General features: G+C 38.1%; 1 long non-coding RNA gene across 2 annotated transcripts in view; it reads left to right on the plus strand.

Annotated features, from left to right (window-relative positions):
- Nucleotides 1–21768, plus strand: part of LOC106884408 (uncharacterized) — an 88937-nt gene that overhangs the window by 9514 nt on the left and 57655 nt on the right. For both annotated transcript variants that reach the window (XR_001411240.3, XR_001411239.3), the window contains exon 2: nucleotides 17872–17949. This is a non-coding gene — a long non-coding RNA (uncharacterized LOC106884408). The remainder of the gene's footprint in view (nucleotides 1–17871; nucleotides 17950–21768) is intronic.

Genomic DNA, 21768 nt, shown 5'->3' on the forward strand with positions numbered 1-21768 from the left:
ATGCGCGCGCGCGTGTATTATGAGTGTTCATTTTGCTTTGCTAAATACATTTAAATATGAATGTTTTCAAATATTAATATTCATGGAATAGATAACATACAGTATGTATGTGTATATGTGTTTGACGTGCATTTGCTTATATGTATGCGTGTGTGTAAGTATGTATGTGCATATATGTGTATATGTATATGTGTTCATGTATGTTATATACATACAATCATAGAATCATACGTACAATGACACGTACCAGCACAATGTGATATCAAAAAGTTCTCTGACTAGTTCTGTAGCGCGCCAACAGATGGCACCACACGGTTGCTTACGCAGTGAGAACAAGTAGTGACCTTCATGAGGCAGTGTACCGAGTGATATCGCTGTATTCACTTTGCAACTTGTGATCTCGTGTATGCCGTAGTCTGCGATTTTGTCATGGACAGGAACAAAGAGCCGACGTGAAATTTTGCCTTAAACTTGGGAAGTCTGCTACAGAGATATTGAGCATGCTTCGGCAAGCTTACAACGATGAGGCAATGGGTCATACGCAATGTTTCTAGAGGCACGGGCACTTCAAAAGTGGGAAAGCGTCCCTGGAAGACGATGAGCGATCTGGAAGACCTGTCACGAGTGTCACCCCCAGAAATGTGGTATTGTATTGGGTTGTCTGGAAAGTTCGTACCGATTTATAGTAGCTTACCTTTCGACTTATTTGCTATGAAACCACCTAAATTCTGGGAAGATGATATTTTCAAGTTGAAGGAAAGATGGAGACGCATTGAGCAACAAAATGGTTCATATTTGGTTGATTAAAAATGTAATGGCAAATATTTATTGACCTTTTTCTTTCCTTTAAAAATCGGCACGAATTTTCCGGACAACCCAATACATCGAGAATTCGTCCCCCAGGGCCAGACCGTCAATCGAGAGTTATACTGCGACGTTTTGAAGCGTTTGAAGGAGGACATTCGGCAAAAATGGCTGGATCTGTGGAGCGCGAAGAACTGGATTCTTCACCGAGCTCTCCTCACTCATGAGTTTCTCACCAAAAACAACGTGGTATCGCTTCTGCACCCGCTCTATTCACCAGATTTAGCCCCTGTGGACTTCATCTCTTCTCCAAGAGGAAAATGCAGCTCAAAGATCACCGTTTTAATACCGCTGTCAAGATCCAGAGCGAATCGCAGAGGGTCTTCGGCTCGCTTACGGAAAACGACTTCTTGGCTCGATACTAAAAGTGGCAGGAACTCTGGGACCGTGTATTGCTGCGCAAGGTGACTATTTCGAAGGAGATGATATTAAAACTTAGGTAAATAAGTTGTTTTTTTTATTAAACATAACTAGCCTGGTAACTTTTTGATACCATCTCGTACATTCACATACATACATACATACATACATACATACATACATACATACATACATATGTTTTACCAAATATTGACAATCAGGCGCACAGACAAACACACATACCAACGCCAAAATACAGATAGAGCCATTTCTACCAAGAAGTATGTTTTTTAAAAATGTGACGCTTTCAAGATTTACTTGTCATTTGCACAAATGCACACACCTGCATCTAAATTTACATTTACATCTGTATATTCATATGCATATGCATATCTGTATACGCATATGCATTAAATACACATCTATGTGTTTCTACATATGCAAACACATGACGGCTACAACTCGGTTTTGAGCAATACCATCACTTGATTGTTTTCTTAACCATGAACAGCACGGATATGACTTTGCAGTCCTACTAGCGACCCTACGCTCTTGAGGATTGGCAATATTTCTGTTGTGTTTAGGGCAGCGAGCTGGCAGAATCGTTAGCACGCTGGGCGAAATGGTTAGCGGCATTTCGTCCGTCTATATATTCTGAGTTCAAATTCCACCGTAGTCTACTTTGCCTTTTATCTTTTCAGGGTCAATAAAATAAGTACTACTTGAACACTGGGTTTGATTTAATCGACTTAGCCCCCTCTTCCAAACCTTCTGGCCTTGTACCAAAATTGGAAACTATTTTTACATTTGAGTTTGGGACACTGAAAAATTAAGTCTGGTGTCTCAGATGTGATTGTCAAAACCGTCACCACAGTGTATGGAAACCTGCACAACTGAAGAGTTTGCAACAACGACAGGAATGTTTTAGTTAGACACCCTAGTTTCTTTTTTTTTTTTTTGTGATTGAGGTAAGTACATCCTTAGGCAAAGTATAAACCCCTGTCTAAGTCAAAAAACCTCACCATCAAGCAGAAGATATCATGACGTTGGCAGAACCTGTATTTCCTGACGTTGACTATATCGACGATTTTGCCCTCGCAACTTATCAACCATTTGAAGTGTAAAACTTGTTGGCGTCCCCAGAGAATGCTATGACAAAGTCAGTCCGTTTATCAATGCAAAGGAAACCAAATGCATGACCATAAATTAGAATGGAAGCCATCTGCCAATTTTTTCCAACGATGGCACACGATTCATGGAGGTCAGTGACTTCATATACTTTCGGTCAGAATGTTGCTAATACTAATAAAGAGTTTTTAACATGCAAGGGACTCGGAAAGCCTGTAACAATTTCCCCAACATCTGACACAGGCATATCAAAATCAACAAGACTGACATTCTTCGGGGAATACGAAGACAGCATTCTTTCCAAGGAAGCTGAAACCTAGGCCATGAAGAAGGAACTTCATGATGGCCTTTATGGTACGTACACCGGACTTCTCGCAAGGGCTCAAAACATGGCATGTTTTGAATACGTACACAAAAAGGAAATTTATAGATACATTCCATCCACAATGAATCTAACTAATTCCTACTGCGTTCGATAAAATAGCAGTATTATACAAGGATTGATTCAATCGATTACAAGCCTTCCCCTGAAAATAGCATAACTTAACATATATTTGGACTGACGTGTGGCAGAAGCAGTTGAGAAACAAATTAAATCTATGTGGTATTAGTTATGGTATTTAAACGTGTCTGATGTTGACTTGTCTTTTCATCCTCCTGGGATCAATAGAATATATACCAATAATATATCACGATTGAGTTATTTGAATATACACATCCAGCCATCTATTCATCTTCTCTGCCTATTATTCCCGAGAGGGTCGTGGAGCAGAGCCCTCATACACCTCCTCTATAAGGTCCTATCAGAGCAACCATCATTACGCTTTCCGGCTACCGACCAACTTCCTGTCTTCGAAATCGCTACCGCTGTGCCAAACTCAGAAATCATTCTATAAAGAACACAAATTCCCTCTTATTCAGTTAACAAAATTGATTTAGTATAAACTTGGTTCTTAACGATTCTGGCGAGATGGGAACTTCAAACTTAGTTCATCACCGCCTCCAGATATCTTACATAGCTCATATAATATTTTTTCTGAAATATGTTCATTGTAGCTTCCTGTACAATCCTGGTACATATTTTAATAATTCTGACAGTATTTCATCCATGACCGCCTTCAGATATAAAAGTGTATATAAATTGAAGATATGTTTAATCCAAGTTGTAGGCCACAATTTTGCATCCAGGCTGCTGAAATTTTGCATGGGGACATATCTTTTCAAGAAAATCATAGGCTATGTAACTTTTTCTAAAATATATTCTTTTTAGTTTCCTAACAGAAAATTTATCAATTAGTACAGTGTTTTGACAAAAAGTATGTTTTCTCAGAAAAATGAAAAATAAAAATATTAGAGAAAATTTCTATTTTGGATTCTATATTTGTTTCTTTACTTTTTTTCTGTGCATTCTGTGAAACTCAACTTGAATCATTTTCCCGATATATTTGTATGCGACAATTCTGAGTGAATCAATATTTTCAGACAAACTGAAGATCGTCAACATATTTTTAAAGCAGAAATTTATTCAACTTAAAGATATTTTATGTGATTATATTTATTTTAGGTATTAATAAAACTCAAGCAAGAAAACAAACAAAAACAGATACTACTGTTGAAACTTTGATATCGGTTTCATTTTACTTGGCACAATATCTATTGTTTATCTCCAGTTAAACCCTGGTCATATGAATTTATAATCAAAGGCTTTTCATCTTTTAAGGTTATATAGCAATATATTATCTAATGTGTTTTATCCTTATATACGTCAGTAAAGTGTGCTATGAAGGACTTTTGGCTGGTTGAGTTATCAGTTAGAGGTTTCCTCGTTGGCATCTGTATTTTAGGGAGTTGTAGTGGGGACGAGATGAATCAGGATTTCTGACGTTCGTATCTTCACCGAGTGTTAAAACTGAATAAGCCTCGATGCGTTAGAGACAAATTTCTCCCGTAAACTGCTCGCAACAATATAACATATAGGTGAAAAGGGCAGCGTCTTTTCGCATAACCTTTGAAATAGGCGAGAAGAAAGGGAGAAAGATACGTCTCGTAGGTTGTTTAGACCAGTGGCTCTCAACCTATCCCCTTTGCTTTTTTTTTTTTTGTGGTGGAGTCTGGCTCAGAACCCCTTTTACCGCGTTGCATATCTAAAAATAAATGATAAATGATGAAATAATAAATGATAAAATATATATTTCAATCAAGCAAAAGTTAATTTTGTGCAGTGTTTCTTATCCATGCTTTTTTATGCTGTCTCATCCAGCTTGTGCCTCATTTTAGATATCTTCGTAGATTATTGCCCCACGTTAATTTTTTTTTTTATTTCCATAGCGAAGATTTATATAATAAAATTATACTGGATCTTGGCGTGTTATCAGTTTGGTTTCTACACACAGATAACGCAACCCTTCTCATATTCTAACCCTGACTCTGATTTTTTTTTTAATGGAATTAAATATATAAGCATTGTATCTGGTTTGAATATTTTAGTTTTAAGAAAAATTACGACCCTTTTAAATGCAGTATCTACCATAGCATCTTGACACTTTCCGCCTTTTTTGTGAGGGTACGAATGCTCGCGATAAGAAGCATTGCTGTAGACCGAAGCAGGGTATTTCAATCGGTCCGATTCTGCATGCAACAAAATGTTTTTGTTTAACTTAATTTGGTACAAAAATACCAATTCTAGAGCAAATCTCAAATCTAAGTCAATTTTAACCAGAAATAAGAGGAATGACCAGTAAAAGTGGACTCCTATATGCTCCACTTTTGCTGGTCATTCCTCTTATTTCTGTATGTAATATAATTTTAATCTTCGGATTTTTTTAATATGCTAGACCACTGGTTTTAATTGATTAATATCAATTTCTACCCTCATTAATCAATTTTAACCAGTTTATCTTTAATACTCATGTAAATGCTTATGGATATTTTCAATGTTTATGTAACTCACAAGGACCGTCTTTGAGTGACAAAGCAATCGGAAAGTTCTAATGGTGACTCGGATAATATATTCAACTACAAAATGCTTATTATCTCTATACATTTAATTTCGTCAAAAGAGAAAGATTGCGCCTGAGACTTTCGCAAACCATCCCGTGATCAGCAAGATCAACGTGGCTAATGTTCCTCACGAACATTTGTAAGTTGACAGTTGCAGGAATACGTGGACAGGCAAGCGACTCTAGAGGGAAGATGTTTTGGAGAGTAAGGAATGAGCATAGTCGTTACTTTGGAGTCTAGAGTAGATACAATATGGATAACGAGAAAAAAGGAGAAGTTAGAAATGCTTGAATGAAGTTGGTACAAAATAAACCGGCTTCGGAGAGCATAAGCCTTTGTGTAAGTAGTTGAAAAGACAATGCAGGGACTGGTATCACCAAACATTACATATTAAGTAATATAAAGTTATTACTTTATTACATTACCAATCTAGTAATGCGTCTATGTTCAACCACTAACAGACAAAAACATTAAACTCTAATGAAATCATCATATTAATGAGATAATTATGAAATACTGCAGGACTGGGAAAAGAGCCGGGCGATAAAAATTAACGTTCACTCAAAGCACGAAGACACCGTAACCATTTCTGAAGAGAATTTATATTACAATTGACCGAAAATTACATCACTATTGAACAATAAAATATCATAATAGTGAAACGGCTATAGAGGATAGTTGACCCAGTGGATAAAAGAAAAGGTAACTCAAAACAATAGGTGCATGGAAGAAAAACAATATCAATTAATGACTAATATTGTTTTGATCATTTTGGCAAGTACAGCAGACAACTACAGACATGTTTCGGTCTTACTATGCGCTCATTAGATTAGTGACGCATAGATTTCACCTTACTTTCTCAAGTATGTAGATAAATGTAGAAAAATATAATCTTTTTAGAGAACACATAAAAAATATTAATCAGTGAAATAATGTTTTCGTAATTCTTTAATTATCTCTAATTAGCTTTTAAATGATCACAATATCAAATATGTTAACACTAACTTTGCTGGTTGATTAAAATATTTGAACACTGATCAATGGCTACACACGTACGTATATACATACACGCAGATGTGTACATGCGCGTGTGTATGTGTGTAATTAACGTCATAAGCAATCTATTGATAGTCGACCGATGACTGTCCATATAAAATATTATGAGTCATATTATAAGAGCTGAATCGATTTCTTTCACTAGTTTCTGTCCTGAGTTGTTGTGGTCGTGCTGTGGGTATCGATCTCCAAGCTCTTCATTGAACATTTATTAATATCTTTAAAACTGAGCCAGACCGTACCCCGATTTCCCGTACCACTATACTATTGTGAACAAAGTATTTGTCTGGCTAACCGTGTTTCTTCTATTCACTGAACATAACCAGGCCAGGGAGATTTCATTGTAGCAGCATCTCTTTCTTACCCAGGAGCTTGGCTTTCTTTAGGAAAAAGTCATTACTGACTCTGTATTTCCACGTGGTCTTTATATATCTCTGGTGTTTTATCAGGAATACTGTCCATCTTCCTGGTCAGAGGAGACCTAGAAGCAATAGTGGCTAAGGGGTGGTTCCACATTCCTCAAAGCTCTGCAAGTCCTCAACCAAATCCCCACTACTGGATGCAGTTTAAAGTCATACCTAGAACTAATACACATACATACATACATACATACATACATACATACATACATACATACATACATACATACATACATGCACGCATGCATACAGTGTGCTTGTTGATTCACAGTCACTTTCGCAACCTTCCGAATGCCGAACTTCTCTTTCTTAATCTACTGTCTAGTTTATCGTTAAGTCTACCATCGTTACTGATAACACCGCACATGAAATCTTCAGCATCACCAGTGACATACTTCTGCCTTATTTCCACAGTTTCTTGCGGAATATCTCTGGACTGATCCAGGAGAGAGATTCTTTATTTTATTGAACTTCATTTTTACCCCGCTAAGTCAAGTACCGGGAAATGTTAATACCACACAATCTGTATTTCAGCCTCTTGGAGGATGCGAGAATGAGGGCAGAAACAAAGCTTCAGACTGAATGCATGCGTGAATGTCCGAGCGATTCATGAACAGGGATTATACATGAAAAATATATACTATGTATGTATATATGTATTTATGCCCTGGGTATGACTTTAAACTGCATCGGATAGTGGGTGGTGGTTCGGGAGTTCCAGAGGTATGGAATCACCTCTTACCCACTATTGCTCTCATGTCTACTCCCATCTGAAGTCGTAGTATCTGTCAGGGCCTCGGCTATGAGCTAATTAGCATATGTGATGACAATCTAGTTGAGTTTGTGGACGCAGAAATATCCTGGTTTGGTGTTAGAGTACCGCAGCAAAAACCAGGAGTAAGGGTCCCCTAGCTATTGCTAAAACATCCTTTTAGAAAAGGAACCCCCTGGTAAAAAAAAACGTGTGGTTTCATGTGGTTACTGGTATCCTTGCTTTGGCCTGTCATTCGGTACAAACCACGGAGTCTCAGGGAGTGGTACTCGTGTTGTACAAGCGTTTATTACTATAATCCAACGATGTATTGACCTCATTTGTCATTCCATCTACTGAAAGTCCAATGGCGATGGAAGAATGGCACCGTGTGCTGACCTAATCAGTAGGAAGCGCACAGTAAGTTACAACTTTCGTCTGTCACTTAAGCTTCAAATTATGCAGATCTGCAGTGGGACTGAACAGAAATGCCTTTGACAACAAGGAATCACAAGGAGATGGCAATCATCTGTGAAGATGAAGAGCATATGTACATTTATGGACACACTGTAGAAATATGTTTGCCGACTGGCGTGTGCTTCATGAAAGTACGCTAATCAGCCGGAGTGTACACGCGAGCGTGTGCCGAGGACGATTGCACGCGAGTGGGCTATGGTATGCACGTGAGGATGCGTGAAAACTCAAGCATGCAAAGTATATTCGAAGGGACATACTGATGAGGTGATAAACATGCATTTAATTATTTCTCTATTCATTAATTATATATTCATTATTCACTTTATTTATTTATTTATTCATTCATTTTGTGTTTATTATCCACTATTTGTACATGCAGAGAGCATGGGCTTCGTTTATGTAATTATGCTCATACACGTATACTAAGTGATGTAGCCGGTATGTTGATGAGTACATGGACAAGAGTGTGTGTGCACAAACGAACCAAATAGATTAGTTATAAGTTCGCATGTTGTGTTACCAATTTCAACTGTAAAACTACAGACTCGAATGTAAGTTATCTCTCTTTGATTCTAATTATTAATTTAAATTAGTTTAAATTTTAGTTCTAATGTCGAAGCTATCCTTTCCTCTCTATTAACGTCACTCCAATGCAAGATTTCTACCAATCATTCCGAAGAGTATATTCTGCTCAGTATACTGCTTGCTTTTTGTGTGTTACTCATCAAAATGGTTAACTGAAGATTCAAGTGTATATTATGCTGGATAAAACTGACAGTGTTCGCCAGACCGAATTACAAATATAAGTGTGTGTGTGTGTGTGTGTGTGTGTGTGTGTGTGTGTGTGTGTGTGTGTGTGTGTGTGCGTGCGCGCGTATAATATATATATATATATATAGAGAGAGAGAGATACGCACACTATTATTATTATTATTATTATTATTATTATTATTATTATTATTGTTCTTGTTCTTGTTGTCGTTATCATTATTATTATTAGTAAAGATTTATTTTTGGACCTTTACTCTGAGTTTCACATTAGCGGTTATTCAAACGTTTGAATAATCAGTAACATTATCAAAGTTGCGATCCAAGAAACTTCATCCACGAATACAATATACGGACATTAGTTATATAAGCACTTATATGGCAACCTTTCATGCCTCTATAACCAAATGATTCGACAAATATTCTTTTATTCTTTTACTTGCTTCAGTCATTTGACTGCGGCCATGCTGGAGCACCGCCTTGGAGGGTTTTAGCCGAACAAATCCACCCCAGGACTTAGTATTTGTAAGTCGAGTACTTATTCTATCGGGGTCTTGCCGAACCGCTAAGTTACGGGGACGTATACACACCAACATACTGTTTATAAATTAATAAAGGACTGAACCAGTGCGTGTGTTTATTACCGGCATAATGCCTCTCCCAAGGTTTAATTGTATGTTATTGTTCAGTTTTATTTCAAGATTTCTTGCCAATAGAGAAAGAGTGGGTTTCTAACCTAGATCCAAGGTTCCTTCATTAGAATTTCAACATCAACAACAGGGTATTTTTGTTTGTTTGTATGTATGTATGTATGTATGTATGTATGTATGTATGCATGCAAACAAATATGTATACACACACATGCACATACACATCTTCATATGTATGTGTACACACACACACATGTAAATATGTATATATGTATGTATGTAAATTTATATACAAATACAGATATAGTCACATACACATACACTCTCCAACTCACTTGTTTATGTTTACAGACGATAGAAAAGAGCACTTAATGCACAGTGTTTATATTTATTGGAAATTAAATTATAAGTTTATACGATAATTTAAGTTTATATAAGTTATCTTTGTAGGAAATTAGGGTTCATGTTGACATTATTACCTGAAACGAAATTTTTAAAAAATAGTGCAACGGGTATTAAAAAAAGGTGTAGAAAACGAATATGGAAACAAAAATGCGTGGAAAGCAACTGGAAAATGCGGAAAAGTCACAAGATGCATATACGATCGTTCAGGCAATATATGATAAATTGTTGAAGCAAGCCTGATTCTTATTGATCAAGCAGGGTCACGTGGTCGAATATGATGGGGCTGCTGGACTTCTATTGGGCTGGACTTATATAGTGCAATGGAAACACATAGACCAAACAAGTCTTCGAAAAGAGCAGGCATCTTGAATTGCTTGTTACAGATTAGCTGTAACAAGCAATTCGGAACAAAAGCATTTGGAATGAAAGGTCTTTAATTTTCAGGAGTATGGAAGCTGTCTAAAAAGAAATTCCTCCAATGACGGCAGTTAGATAACTTTGTTCTTCGGTTAGGTGATATCGCTGGCTGTTTTTATATAGTTAGAAAAAGCTTATCGTTTTGTCATCCGCTGAAATAGTGGTTTTCGCTGATAAAGCCACCCCATACTCATTGGAATCACGTTGGAATTTATGTATATTTGGTATCTTCTTTTAGCTTTCAGTCCTGGAGTTATTTCTAGAAAGTTAGCTATTATTAAGTTAGTGTTAACATGTATGTTAAACTCCGTAAACATTCATATCAATATCATTCGAAATGTATCTATGACGTAGTTACTTGTATTGTATGGCATTGCTTATCTGTCATCTCTATACAAACTGGATCTACGAAGATGGTACGAACCGGATGAGACGCAAAATAAGATCAAAAGAGAAATTAAAAGCCCGTTGCGTTACGGACTAAGCTTATTGAACCATTGAGGTTACTCGCCGCTAACAAGGAAGTATGCACACACACACACACACATCGGAGACCTCCTTCGGTCACGAATGACCATGAGATTGTACCTAGAAAGTTACCCTCCAAGGCACAAGTCCGGGCAATATGATTTATGGAAGACCAGCAGTCGCCCATGCATACCAGTCTCCCCTCTCCACGCTACCGATGTTATCCAAGGGAAAGGCAAAGGTCGATACAGCTTGGCACCAGTGACGTCGCAACTCATTTCTACAACTGAGTGAACTGGAGCAACGTGAAATAAAGTGTCTTGCTCAAGAACACAACACGCAACCCGGTCCGGGATTCGAACTCACAACCTGATGGTCATAAGTTCGACGCTCTAACCACTGAGCCACGCGCCTTCACATACATACATACATACATACATACATACATGTATATATATATACAGTAAATATCGGTACCTTGTACCACTCTTATGAATTTATATATATATATATATCTTTCTACTTGTTCTACCATACATTTCAGCGCCTCGAAAAACAAACTTGTTTGTTTACATACGGCGTAACCTATACGACATCTAGCGTTCCTGGATGATTCTATAACTTCTTAAATTGCAGAAGAATTTGGCGGTCAGGCTGTTTAGCTTAAATGGAAAAGCATTCTAACCGGATATTAGAGGGATGTGATTTCGATCCTCATGGCTGGCTGCCGACAAATTTTTCTCCTTTTTAAAAAGGAAAAAAAGGATTTTATCCTTTATATTTTAGTGGAAAGTGGGTTATACATCATTAGATGTATCCTGACTTTCCTATATAATATTAAGAATTAACGGAACGCTGAACTCCAGACTATCAACACAAACAACATTTATTCAAGGTGGAATATATACATCTTTAGCTCTTGTTTGTTGAGACGTCTTCTGTGTGTGTGAGCATGGTTGTTGGGACGTTGGTATGTAGATGTGAGCGAGCTGTCTAGCGTAAGTTCGAAAGGTGGAGAGAGACAGCTAAACACGTCCTTGCTCAATCGCTCGCCAGCAAGAAAGAGACAGAATGAAGCGAGAAAGCTTGGTTGTTGAATTCCACGCATGCGTGAGACTACGCATGCGCACAGCGTTACTACAGGGCTCCCTTGCCAGTGCGGAACGCACGATAATATGAAATTTTGTTGGAACGCCTGAGGCAGGATGGCCACTGAAAACCACCCACAAGATGTAGCACAAACACACACAAAGAAAAATGAAAGAAATGAAATGTACACTCGTGTGATACATGCATGCAATGTACAAATTGAAGGAATGAAAGAAAAACATGCAATATGGGCAGTAAATGCCACCTAGTAAAAAACAAATGAGACAATGAGAAAACAAATCGTGGTGACTACTGTCCAGGAACTGGAATCACGGAATGTGAAAGTCTGAGTGTTTGTTTTTACTGAAAGGAAAGAAAATGTATGAGTGCACAAGTGTGTGGGGGAGAAAAAAAAAACAGAACATATTAAAAGTTAAACAAGGAAATTTGGAATGTTAATACGCAGGAAGTCGTGGTCAGTGAGCAGAGCTATAGTTGAGCATCAATGCGAGATTGCGACCGGTTACCTGGTACTAAACATCCAAGTCTGCTAGCTCTGAATGTTGTGCGTGAGTGGATAAATTCCACTCCACAGTGAAGATAAAACCGAGTGTGTTTATATGGTGTGTCCCTGGTGGTGGGGTTGTTGGCGCACGACATTGTGGTAGACAGTACATTGATGGTGAAGACGTCGGCGCAGGAACTGTAATATAGCTGTGTTCTGTATGTATGGTGGTAATGATGATGACAGTGGTAATGATGTCCTGTTGAAACTTGGCGACGTCGGGGGAATGCTTGTAGTTGGTAGTAGTAGTTGTTGTCGTCGCGGTGGTAATCTTGGTTGAACGAAGCTGGTGGCGAAAAGGCTGCTCGGTGATGATGGTGTTTGAAGAGGTGCGCTTTTACAGACGGTCGACAGACAAATCTCTGTATGATCATTAGCGAAAACCGCGAAGAAAAATTTTCTTAACCCAAGATGAAAAAACGACCGTGCGAACTCAAAAAGGAGAAATGGTGACGAATGGAAAAACAGAGGACTCCTTTTATTTAAACGTGTCACACGGTCGAACACAAAATAATATATCATAGATGATATACCAAATAATGTTATACGACGATAACATAAATAGCCAGTAACGAGACGATAAAAGATGATAAACACAACCGTATAAAATGAATAACAAGAGATATTTAGTGTGGCATAAAGATGTATGTGTATGTGAGAGTGTGAATGCGACATATAAGAACATAATAAAAGACAGGCCGTCTATATGTATGTGAGATATTACAGCAGATAGAAAGTCAGTACACGTGAGAGTTTTATACCAAGTTCTTGAGTACACAATTGGAAGTATCGCAGGCTGTAATTCTTGTCTGTTTATTATCGTGGTGAAGCTAAGTCACCTAACAGAATCGAAGAGAGAGATTTGCCGCGGTGGTTTAGTTTGGTGTACATAGTAAGTCGTGTTGACTATGGTTGGAGATGTCGGTGGCGTTGGTGGTCATCGTTGCTTGGTAGTTCAGTCTCCATGGCCGCATTTGTTCTTTAGTCGGGTTCACCAGTTATAGGTTGGTAGTCCAGAATCCATGGCCGCGTTTGTTTCTTAGTCGGGGTCACCACTTTAGTGGAAAGTGGGTTATACATCATTAGATGTATCCTGACTTTCCTATATAATATTAAGAATTAACGGAACGCTGAACTCCAGACTATCAACACAAACAACATTTATTCAAGGTGGAATATATACATCTTTAGCTCTTGTTTGTTGAGACGTCTTCTGTGTGTGTGAGCATGGTTGTTGGGACGTTGGTATGTAGATGTGAGCGAGCTGTCTAGCGTAAGTTCGAAAGGTGGAGAGAGACGGTTAAACACGTCCTTGCTCAATCGCTGGCCAGCAAGAAAGAGACAGAATGAAGAGGGAAAGCTTGGTTGTTGAATTCCACGCATGCGTGAGACTACGCATGCGCATAGCGTTACTACAATATCTATACTGTTCAGTATCTATGCGTTGAATAAAATATATCTTTCTACTTGTTATATATATATATATATATATATATATATATGGTCACTTGATCTGTTATATATATATGGTCGCTCGGACCGTTAGAAATACCAACCATCTTACCCTTTAAAAACGGGACACGTTAGGTAATACAAGTTTAGATATATTGATAGACAGAAAAGTATTGGATGGTCGCGGTTGGAATAACTCGAATGGAGGTAAACAATAGCAATAAACGTTAACCATTGTTGTTGTTATTTCGTCCCAATTCAGCCATGATCAGATTTACAATTAAAAGTATTTCAACTATGATCATGTCATCTTTTCTCTTTCTGGCATAATGCAATATGCGACTATATTATCCGATGTGCCATTCGTATTTCATAAAATACATTAAAAAGTGATTTGACTGAAGATTTGGCTGCTATTTTTAGCAGGTCTCCACTGTTGGCGCAGTGTTAACCATTAATATATCTTGATGTGTTTTATGGGAAATGCTGGAATTTTCACAACCATAACCTATGGGAACCAGACCAAAAAATATTGTATCGTAATTGTTTATCTCTGTAAAGTATTGAATGAACACTCTGTCTATAACAATTAATTTAATTACATCAAGTGATAATAGACCGAATGAAATTACGGATGCATCGAGAAAATTATAATTGTCGTTAATGTTCGGGTCCCTTTCCGGCTTCCGCCATCACCACCAAAATAAAAATAATACATTCGATGTAACACGGATCATTAACCTTTATTTTACTACTTATGGCAATAAATGTATCCGAATATATTTGAAAAAAATATTAACTAAACCTTTCTTTGAGTTGTGAATTACTCGACTCGATAGAAAATAGCGACTAGATTTCCCTTAAATCTCACATTGGTCAATGCAATCTTGAATACTCCTAAAATAGACTGGATGATCCTCGGTGGAATCCCTTCGATCATAGGCCTGCTCAGTCAGGGCTGACAAGGAACTAAACAACAAATAATATTGGTTTCAAATTTTGACACAAGGCAGTAAGTTCGAGGGCGGGGGCTAAGTGGATTACGCGTACAAATGGTACTTATTTTATCAATCTCGGCGGAACTTGAACTCAGAACGTAAAGACAGACGAAATGCCGCTAAGTATTTTGCTCGGCGCGGTAACGATTCTGCTAGCTCGCCGCCTTAACTGCTATAATAATATTGATCTCGAAATTTGGCACAAGGCCAGCAAGTTCAGTGGAGTGAGCAAGTTGATTATATAGACCCTAGTGCTCAAGTGGTACTCATTTTATCGATCCCGAAATGATGAAAGGCAAAGTCCACCTCGGCGGAATTTCAACTCAGAACGTAAAGACGGACGAAAGCTACTATAATAATTATCAAATGTTAATCAACCGTTCAACCCTTTAACATTGATTTCTAAAAAAAAGGCATAAAGACAGATATTTAGAAAGAGAATGGGGGGGGGGGAGAAGAGAGCGAACGAAAACTTAATTAAATCGGTCCCTGTACTCGTCTGGTATTTTAGTTTATCGCTCTCGGAAGGATAAAAGGCAAAGTTGACCCCTCGGCAACATTATAACTCAGAACTTAAAGGGTCGCAACAAAATATCGCATATTTAGCTACGAACAAATATTATGTCGGACATTCTTAACGATTCTGCGAATCCATCGCCCCAGACTTTTAATATTGTTTTTCGAGGGCACAAGACCTGCAAGCTCGGGGTGGGGGTAAGTCGATCACATTTATTCCAGTGTTCAATTGGTACTTATTTCTTATTTTATCGACCCCGTAAAATGCAAGGCAAAGTTGACCTCAGTGGGATTTGAAGTCAGAACGTGAAGACGAATGAAATGCCGCAGAGCAATTCGCCCAGCGTCCTAACGATTCTGCCAGCTCGCCGCTTTCTTCAAACTTTTAATATTCCTTTCTACTAAAGGCACAAGGCCTGAAATTTGGTGGGAGGGGACTAGTCGACTACATCAACCCCAGTGTTCCATTGGTACTTAATTTATCTACCCAGATAAGATGAAAAGCAAATCGACTTCGGCGGAATTTGAACTCAGAATGAAAAGACGGACAAAATACCGCTAAGCATTTTGTTCAGCGTACAAGCAATTCTGCCAGCTCGACACCTTCTTCAAACTTTTAATATGCTTTTCTACTCTAGGCACAAGGCCCCAAAATTTTGGGGGAGGAGTCCAGTCGATTAGATCGATCCCAGTACGCAACTGTTACTTAATTTATCGACCCCGAAAGGTGAAGTCGACCTCGGCGGAATTTGAACCCAGAACGTAATGACAGATTAAATACACTAAGCAATTCGTCTGACGTGCTAACGTTTCTGCCAGTTCGCTGCCTTTCAAACTTCTAATATTGATGACGGTTTTGTTGGCTTGGGGCTGGAACAATGAAACGGGAAATTACATCACTTGAATCACTTCATTAAGAATTGGATCTTCAACATTACTCCAAGAACCAAGATGAGTTGCGAAATTAGATATTAGTCCTGCGGAATTACTTTCTAATTTTCTTTCTTCTTGTCACATATTTTCCATTCAATTTTGTTTATAACGTATGCCATCTTTTGAAAATGTTCTCTTTTTGTCAAGTGGCACGATGATGACTTTTGATCAAAGAGTGCATAAGTTCGTGTTTCATATCAGATTCTGTGCTATTATTTTTTCTTCGGAAACTCTTCCTTTTTGACGACCGACATAAAATTTTATGAAAATTCTCAGAGAAGACAACTGGAAACCAGGCACAAGACTTTTCTTCAATTTCAATCAAAAAATCCTGGTCGAGACTGATACTTGGAACGTGCTCACATTCTACCAATGCCAGTGTGTGGGAGGTATATATTTTCGTGAATGGGTTGCTGGTCATTATTGCTGTTTAGCTCCAGGTCAGGTCTAGAAGACCTATGAGAAGCTAGGCGTTTCACCATTTAGTATATTGCACATCGAAGAGTACATTGTCCAATGTTTCCTTCTTTTAAATCATTAAGGTAGAATTTGAAGGAGATTTAGCTATTTCTAACAGGTTGCGTAAATCCCATACACACTGCATCATCGGTTGGGTATGGAATGCTGGTTATTGTTGTTGTTGTTGATAGAGCAGATTTATGATAGAAATCATTCCAGACATGACCATCTTGTCTCTGTATATACAGGATTACATTTTCCAATGTGACATTTTCTTAATTGGTTTGGTCTGGTGAAGGGTTGTTTCCATAGTCTCCGAGGCAGGTGACATTGGCGTGGTTTATGTTTTTAGAAGACAGAATGTGGTTTTGAAGGAGATTTGCTAGCTACATCTAGCAGGTCGATCGCTCATATGCGTAGAAACTCCCTCGTTGTTTCGTAAAGTACTGAGTAACGGTAAGTCACAAATGCTTTGTAAAAAAAATGTACCAGTCTTAGGGAGAAGACATCTTAAAACTTGTCTCAAAAACGTAACCAAAGCTGAGGGTGGAATTTATTTTCAAGCATCCACCAACCAAAAATAAGATCTCCTGATTCAAGGGGACGACACAAATATTTAACAACAGCAACATTTAGCTATTCTTTATTTTAATATACACATTTCTAATAGCCTTAGATTAAAATACCTGTGTACAACATTTATAATATCAACACAAACATGAGACGATACTAACTCTAAGATTTTTCTCAGAAACTTTTCACAGAGATGTGAAGGTTAAAAACACAGGGCTTCACTCAGAATGCCGGTGGATCAGACATAGTGTTTTGATCTGATTTGCTCCCCTCAGTGACGAATATCTACCTTGATCGTTCTGAGACAACCAAATCAGATCAAAACAGCGTTTGCATACACATTATAAATGTCATAGATACCGGTATTTTATTGTTTATCCATAATTTACAATTTTGTATTTTTGGTCTTTGTTTTTATCTCTTGCTATATATAAGAGGTATTATATACCTTTCTCAGTCTATCGTGGTTTACCAGCTTAAAATGATTAAATAAATAAATATCCATTTTGGTATTCTTCGTCAGATTGGTTGATGGAATGTAATTTATAAAGCGACAAAAGGAAGCTGAATTATTGGCGCATACCAGAGGGAATTTCATGAGGTGAGTTATTTGGACAAAGTTGCCGTCAGGAACAGATAAGGCCAGTAAAGAGAGTGGATCAAGTAATTAAATCGTAAATAATTCATAGTGAGGTAATTCCACTACGATGTTTACATGCCGCAATTTCTTAAAAGCTTTGGTAATATTGAGTGTAATAGAATTGGTTTCTGCATGGTTTTATGAAGCTAATGACCATTCCCAAAGTATGTTCGAATTTTCGAATCCATTCTGATGAAAAGTGAAGAGAGAAATTGAGGATGTTATAAACGATGTTATAAATATTGCCTTCCATTAGCCTAGATTTGGGGGAAAAGGACAGGAGTTAACAACAGTAAGATGGGTCAACGAACTGTTGCCTGCTTTGACGTCTGCGACTAGTTTGCTCACTGTGTGTGTATGTGTGTGTGTGTGTGTGTGTGTGTGTGTGTTTGCGTGCGTGCGTGCGCATGTGTGTGTGTCAGTGTGTGATCGTGCGCACGCGTGCGTGTGTAAAGAAGTGACAGAGAGAGAAAGAAGGTGGGACAGATTGACAAAAAGAAACAAAGAGAGAGAGAGAGAGAGAGAGAGAGAGAGAGAGAGAGAGAGAGAGAGAGAGAACTAGTACAAAAATTGACTTTGTAACATTTTTTAACGGTACGGAAGAATAATAGCGTGTAGACTATTTATTGGGTAAAAGAAAACAACCATTGGATGGGAAAAAGTCGAAGGCAGCCCGTCAGATTCGAACCCCAGACTTTTTACGCCTAAGGAGTTCTGGATCTTTCTGTTTGGCTGCACTTTTTGAAGTTTTTCAAATTTGATGTATTGATGTAATTTTCTACCTTGAATCTCAGGGCCAAATCCACTTGTTCCAGAAAATATTTAAAACAAAAATATTTAAAACAGGCGTAGGCATGGTTGTGTGGTAAGAAGCTTGCTTACCAACCATATAGTTCTGGGTTCAGTCCCACTGCGTGGCACCTTGGACAAGTGCCTTCTACTATAGTCTCAGGCCGACCAAAGCCTTGTGAGTGGATTTGGTAGACGAAAACTGAAAGAAGCTCATTGTATAAATATATATTTATATATACATGTGTGTGTGTGTGTGTGTGTGTGTGTGTTTATCTCCCATCACCGCTTGAAAACCGGTGTTGGTGTGTTTGTGTCCTCGTAGCTTAACGGTTCTGCAAAAGAGAACAATAAAATAATACCATTTCTTCAAAAGAAAAAAAGTAGTAGTGGAGTCGATTCATTCGACTAAAAATTCAAGGTTGTGCCCCAGCATGTCCGCAGTCTAGTAACTGAAACAAATAAAAGATGAAAAATAAAAGAGGTTTAAGGTTTGATAAATTTTATCCAGTCAAAAAGCAGGATTTGGAAGCTGTCATTTTGTGCGTGACGATAGCACGTGTTTTAATATGAAACTGTAAACAAATGAAATATTGGCGGAATTCTGCTTTACGCACGCCATATAACAGCTCATAATTAAAAAAAAATTTTTTTGAATTTTCAGAAAATTTTTGCGAATTTGTATTCTACACGCAGTAATTCATACGATTATGCAAAAAAAAAATTGCTGTGCGATTTAAGGCCTATTTGGCTGTTATTTTTTTAACACATCTCACGACTACCTCATACTTCATGTAATTTTTAGCATTTAATAAGCGAAAAATTACACCCATAAAGAAAACGAATAAACATATTTTGTAGTTTTAAGCATTCAATAAACACCAAAGTTATCAACATATCTATCAAAACACAAACTGTAGTTCAGTTCGAAAAAAAGAGTAAATAGCACATTACAAATGAAATATGAAAATATCAAACTTATCAAAATATCAAACTTAACAAAATATTTATCAAAAAACACAATCACTATGTAGTCCGGTTCATGACAAACCAAAGTTTGCAATGCACTCAAGTAATTGTTTAAACAATCTTCATATCTCCTGCGCCGGGTGCCATGTATCTTTTCTCACTGACACAGAGTTCTTGCGTCCTTTGCAGGAGCACTGTTAGTAAATGTTCCGACCACGAATTGTCTTGTTTGAAAACAGCGTAAACACACATGGTTTAGCGAAAATATCAATTTGTAAACACACGTCCTTTTAATGCTTGGCCTGTTACTATGGAAACAAGCACCTACATGTCTGTGAATTTTGGCTGGCTAAAATGACCAAAAACTTGGAAACTTTAAAAGCTATTAACTCTTTATTATCGATTTACGTCGAAAATGAATTTCATGTCAATAATTACCATACAAAACTACATCAATACACCAAATATGAAATCAATTGGAACAAAATTGAAGAAACCAAAGATCTGGGTTTTTAGCCTTGATGCTGTTATTTATAGGTTTGTCCACTGAGTTCCACTGTTAGAAATATACTTTACACCCCGACGAAGTTTCTCGATTTTTATAATGTAAATATCTTCAGTACACTGTTTGAAAATAACACTGCACTTGCTAGTGGCGAGCAAAAATTTTGAAAGATCCTTTACTCATTTAGCTTCAAGTTACACTTGGCTACGGCAGGTAAAGAACTAAGAGCATCAGCGGTAGTGTCAAACGTAAGCACCAATCCATATTGATTCAAGATGAAGTAGAACTGTTCATGGTACTTTAGTGGTATAGGAGGTATATAATTTGTAGATTATACGTGGGTTGGTGAATAATTATTATGTGACGACAGATGATGCGAGAAAACGCTTAATCCGTCAAGGTTTTGGATACAGGAAAATTGATAATGTAGACAAATAGATATATGTATGCATGTATATATGCATATATATATATATATATATATATATATATATATATATATATATATATAAACAAAAGTAAATGAGTATATGCATATATACGTACAGGTATGTGCATACCGACATCCACCTGTATGTATAGGTGCATATCTGGGTACAGGACATAGCAAACAAACGTAGACGAGAACACACGAGCCACATAGAGAACATTCTACTTCATCAGCTACCCACGTTTCAACACCGGCGTTTCGACGAGCTTCGGGCAGGACGCAACGTTAAAACGGCTCGTCCCATGGATCGCAGATTAAATCTGTATACGCAAATTAAATCTAGCCATGGAGGAATGTAGTGGCGGACAAAAAACAAGACAGGAAAACAAACAGAAAAGGCTTTACGGCCAGACGAGAAAAATTATGTGTGTATGAACGCGATGAGGCACGGAACCGAGAGAGACAAAGTGGTGGCGTGCGTTACTTGGCGAAAGCCATATATATATATATATATATATATATATATATATATGTATATGCTCAATTCCCCCCTCTTCATCTAACTCCCCTCCTCTCTCCTCTCTTCCTCTCACACCTACTTCCTTTCTTCACTTCCACCCACCTCTCCTCTCCTCTCTTGCTCTGACACTTACTTCTTCTCTTCACTCCTACCCACCTTTTCCCTTCCATCCTCTCCGTCGTTACCCACGACTACACATCCCAATCCCACCACCCCTATACATCCCGTCCCACCCCACCCCACCCACACACATCCCACTCGCACATATCCCACCCTCTCCTACATACCCCACACTCTCACCCATTCTACACCCCATCCTTGCATCCCCTCACCCTCGCATTCCCCACACCCCAACACCACCACACCACATCATGCCACACCGCATCACACACCACCACACCACAACACAACATGCTACACATATCACCACACCACCACACCATCACACTACTACACAACACATGACACACCACATCACCACACCACAGCGCACCACCCTGCACACACTAGCATTGACCACTTCCCAGCACGCATACCACATCGCACCACCCTGCTCACACTAGCACT

This window comes from Octopus bimaculoides, chromosome 1 (assembly GCF_046866305.1).
Source record: "Octopus bimaculoides isolate indiv1 chromosome 1, ASM4686630v1, whole genome shotgun sequence".
NCBI lineage: Eukaryota > Metazoa > Mollusca > Cephalopoda > Octopoda > Octopodidae > Octopus > Octopus bimaculoides.